Source organism: Humulus lupulus, chromosome 1 (genome assembly GCF_963169125.1).
Source record: "Humulus lupulus chromosome 1, drHumLupu1.1, whole genome shotgun sequence".
In the NCBI taxonomy this organism is placed as follows: Eukaryota; Viridiplantae; Streptophyta; class Magnoliopsida; order Rosales; family Cannabaceae; genus Humulus; species Humulus lupulus.
The window spans coordinates 17,045,505-17,050,665 of record NC_084793.1 but is presented as its reverse complement, the minus strand read 5'-3'; the positions used below and the strand labels follow the sequence as shown (position 1 = coordinate 17,050,665).

The 5,161-nt window shown below is 38.2% G+C and overlaps 1 non-coding gene across 1 annotated transcript; it reads right to left on the bottom strand.

Annotated features, from left to right (window-relative positions):
- Positions 1-1,392: 1,392 nt before the first annotated feature.
- Positions 1,393-1,499, bottom strand: LOC133813640 (small nucleolar RNA R71). The gene has a single exon (XR_009884647.1). It is a non-coding gene; the product is annotated as a small nucleolar RNA R71 (small nucleolar RNA).
- Positions 1,500-5,161: the final 3,662 nt, after the last annotated feature.

Here is a 5,161-nt window from a genome sequence, read left to right as displayed (position 1 = left end):
ACTAAAAAAAAAAGAAAAAACAGAAAAAATAGAAATATATGTATTCTTATTTCTATTTCTTTGTTTCCTTTTCCATTTTTCTTCTCTTTTTGTTTTAAAAAAAAATCATATATATTTATATAATTTTTTTTCCTTACTCCATTTTTCTTTCTTAATTTCTATTCTATTTTTTTGTTTAATACATATTTGAAAAAAAAAATAGATTAAGCTTGCTATTTTCTCTTCACTTTAATTTTATTTTCTTTATTTTATTTTGTTTTGTGTTTTTTTTTTAATTATTTTGTTACTTACTTTAGATTTTTATTTTCATTTGCCTTAGTTTTCCTTAAAATTTAGGTTTTTCAAAAAAAAAAAAAAAAAAACATAAAATTGCATAAAATTGTTCATAAAATTTCGATCATAAAACTCTTAGTATTGGGAACAATTGTGTAATATTACAAATGGTAGAAACCGATATTGTTCTGTCTAGAAAGATTGGTTGTTAAATAAGGTTTGTGATAGCGTTACCCTCCACACTTACCTGGGAACCTCAGGGAGTTCTGTCTAGGCAAGTGTGGGTCTAAAGCGGTACCTTGGCAACCTTCCCAATCGGCCTGGGAACATTTCGAGCATCTACTTTTGCACTATTACATTGTTGAACTTATTACTATAAGAAAACCAAGCTTGTTTTGTCAAAATAAGCAATTTCACTTTGCTTAAAGGTTGTTTGGTTGAAAAGGTTGGCTTGTGATCCACCATACTTACTCAGTAACCTCGGGGAGTTCTAGTAAGGCGTTGGAGATCACCTGAAAACCTCCAAATCTACCTGGGAACAAGTTTAACAAAAAAAAATAAAAAATCATCAAAAAAAAAAGAGAAACATAAAATACATCTAATTCTGATTTCCGAGGGTGGATGAATCATCACGAAACTTCCAGTGACACTTCTTCCAATTCATCTGCCACTCCTACCGGAACTCCTTCCACCAATCCTACTTCTCCACAAACTTTCGCTGTTAATAACCCATTCGCAATGGCTCGCAATGATGAAATCCAACCAAGAACTCTCAATGACTACCTCCATCCTACTCGCACTTCCACACATTCATGCATTATCTTCCCTCCTAATATGCCCGCATTAGACTTTAAACCTGGCATGATTCAACTCTTGCCTACATTTCATGGAATGGAAAACGAAAGTCCATACGTGCATATTAGAGAATTCGAGGAGGTGGTAGCCACGTTCTATAACCGAGCCGAAAATGTCGATGTTGTGCGACTGAAGTTCTTCCCTTTCTCCTTGAAGGACAAAGCCAAAAGCTGGTTGTACTCTTTGAGACCTAAGTCGATTGGAACATGGGAGGAGATGACCAAATCTTTCTTTCTGAAATACTTCCCTAGCCATAAGACCAACAGTCTAAAACGACAGATTTCCACATTTTCCCAAAAAGACAATGAAACGTTCTATTAAGTCTGGGAAAGATTCAAAGATCTGTTAAATCAATGCCCACACCATGGCTATGAGAACTGGCGTTTGGTCAGTTACTTCTATGAAGGCCTCACGAGTCGTGAGCGCCAGTTTGTAGAAATGCTATGCAATGGTAAATTCCTCGAAAAAGAGCCAGATGATGCTCTTGAATATCTCGAAGAAACAGCGAAAAAGTCTCACACCTGGACTGGTCCAAGTGCTACTGACAGCACCAACCGACACAAACCATCTGGAATCTATCAACTTCGAGAAGAGGATAGTATTAAGGCCCAACTCGAAGCTTTGAAAAAGCAGTTTGAGGTCTTAATGACGAAAAATGGGCAAAAGTCACACATGATCGCTCAAGTGGAACCGCAAGAACCTTGCTTTGTTTGTGGAGGGACGGAGCACTTAGCTAAGGACTGCTTAGCTTTGAATGAAATCAGGGGGGTTTATGAGGAGCAATGCAATGCCTTAGGGGCATATAACAAGCCATTCTCCCATACGTACAACCCTGGTTGGAGAAACCACCCAAATTTCAGTTGGAGAGATTCCAACCAAGCTCAATCGTCGGGAGGCCAATGGAGAAGTGAGCAACAAGTTCAACCATCAAAGGCGTATTCTGCACCTCATTACAATGCTCATCCACAACGAAATTCTCTCGAGAATACTCTTCATGCATTCATGGAGGAACAATCCAAACTGAATCGCCAAATGATGGAAGAAATCAAGGAAATGAAATGTCAATTCTCAAAATTGACTGAATCCTTGGCCATTCCGGAAAAAGGCAAATTTCCTTCCCAACCGAAATTCAATGTTCAAGGCCAACACATGGCCCAATCTTCAAATTCAAATGATCAAAACGTCAAGGAAGTGAATGCCATCACGACAAGAAGCGGTAAAACTCTGCAAGACCCATCAATAAAATCCAACTCTCCCAGTATTCCAAAAGTCATTTCCGAAAATCCACCACTCAATGCCACTCCAAAGATACCATTTTCCCAAGCTTTGAAACCTGTTGGGAAACTTCCTGAGAAAGAGAAGAGAAAAATTGCATTTTTCTTGAGACAAAGCCAGCCCAATCTGAAGGCCCAAGCCCAGTAAAAATCTGCCTTCTCTTTGCCCAGCTGCCACGTGTCACCGCCACCGCCACCGCCTGCCACGCGTCCCAGCTCCTCCTTCAGCCTCCTTTCCACCTGCATTGACCCACCATGAACATATATGCATATTATGTACAACGTGACCATCAACCATTCATCCCAGCGGCCCAAGAAAGCTAAGGCCCAATGAAGGCCTTGCCTTCTTTTGCAACTCCATCCAATGCAGCTGAAGCCCAGTCCGAAAGCCCAACCCGAGCTCACCCTTTTCCAGCCTACTATCCACGTATCTTCTTCCCATTGGCTGAAAATGGGTCAATGGACCAGCTGCCACCAGCCACTTTCAACCCATATTTTGTGGGTATTGGGCCTTGCAAAATTACCATTTTGAGCTTTAAAGCTCATCTTTTTTGGTGCTTTTGGAAAAGGGCATTTTGACCATACACCAAAATAGCTATGTTAATATTAATAATAAGATTTGATTTTTCAAAATCATATTTTATTATTAATATTTCAGATTTATTTTGTAAACCCCAAATTGTTATTTAATTTCTTTTTAGTCATTCTCTCCATCTATAAATAGGGACACTTTCTTCACATTTGGTATGTAATTTTTAGGTAGCAAAACTCTAACAAATTTTAGTCTCATTTCTCATATTTTCTCTCTAGAATTTCATGAGAATGTCTAGCATAATAGGCTAACCTTCTTAGGAAGGTTAGGATGATCCTATATGCATTATGACTTTGTTTGGTATTTTTGATTCACCATGTACTTAAAGTTTATATATTTGAGTGATTTATTTTCTTTCATCTCTACTTCTTCATCTTGTTATCTATATTTATATTTACTAATAGTATATAGATTTTGTCATGCACTTTCTATGTATTATCAAATTAGTGAAAATAATATAGATAATATCTTCATCATTTTCTCTATCTCATTCATATATATTTACTTTTACTAAATCTATATAGAATTAGTCATGCTCTTTCTATGTATTTTATAAATAGTAAAAGTAATATTTGTGTTAGGTTTTATGTCCAATCTCTTATTGCATTATTGCCAATGGTATAATGTCATTTTTAGATTTCTCATAAGATTTATCTCATCTTTTCATGGTAAAGAATAATAATCACTTGAATACATTTTGTAAAATATATTTGTGCTTTAATGATAAATCTTCCAAATGAATAGTTGGGATGTGAACTATACATTTGTGTAATTTTTGTGAATCAAAAATCAAAATAAATAAGTATGCATATTGGTGACTCTTGATCCTTCTTATTTGTTACCTATTGTTACATCACACTTTATTCTATCTTTATTTATAATCTTTAAATTTCAAAAACAACAAAAATATCTTCATATTATTTATCTCTAACATTTATTTATTGATTAACTTTATTTCTTTGCCTTCTTGTGGAATCGACCGCCTGATCTATACTACGACAACTGCTAAGTGGAAGTCACGTTTGGGCGTTAAACACTTATCAACCAGGTGTTTCTTGCCTCATCAAATCTCGCGATTAGATGCGACCAGTCTGGTCGCATTCTTTGGTTTATTTCCTTTAAAGATATGTAATCTCGTAATAACTACATTTATTATATTTTCTCTTTATTGCCTTGATGCGCTGGCATTAAGGATAATTAAGGCTCATTGGCCCATGTAACCCCTTTGAGCCTATAAATATGAATGAGAAGGCTCAAGGAAGGGACTTTTGAACCTTGAACCTGAATACTCATAGAAAGAACATAGTGTGATTATCCACCGAAAAGTTGTAATTCTCCTAAGGCTGGTGAAACTCAAGAACCCTAGTTCTTTGATCACGGCATTAGGATTCAACATCAGTAAGAACACTAAGTGGACGTAGGTTATTACCAAACAGTTGGGGCCGAACCACTATAAATCATTTGCGTCACCTTCTTCCCATTTGATTTCATTCTTGATTTCCTTCTTGTTTCTTTGTCATTATTTTGACTCCGTGTCATTGGCCAAATCGATGGTCAACATTCTCGTGCTTTCATTGAGAGATTATTCAAGAAGCTTAAAGAAAATCAAATGGCGAAGACATACAAAAAAGCTGGACACGTTGCTGGCGCTGCGTCGTCTCAACCTCCTCCTCGAAATATGGCTGAAAATGAACCACTTGGATTTTGAAGAGGAGGAAATGGATTTCGAGATGTTGAGGGCAAGACTAGGCATGTTGTAGGATGAGTTGGCCAGTCTGAGGGTCAATCAAGAAAATGCAGCTGAGACCTTGGTGCTGCAGCAAAGAGAGATTGAGCGTCAGCGCCAGGAGCTAAATGAGCGGCAGGCAAAAATGGGTTGTCGACAGAGAGATGCCACAGCTGCTCTTGAAGCAGCCATTCAGTTGGCCAGAGGACATGCTACACCGGCCTCTCAACCGGATCAGCCACCAAGTGCACCACCATAACGGGCCCCAAATCCGAGTCCTCCGATCCAGCTGGCAAGCCCACAAAGGCCGGAGCAGCCACATGTTGCTCAGGATGATGTCCCAATTTGGGATCCTGAGCAACAACCACCTTCTCAGGCTGGTAGCAGCAATCCCCAGCGACAGAATAGGGTCGGACAGCCGCCCCGTAGCCCTAGATGCCC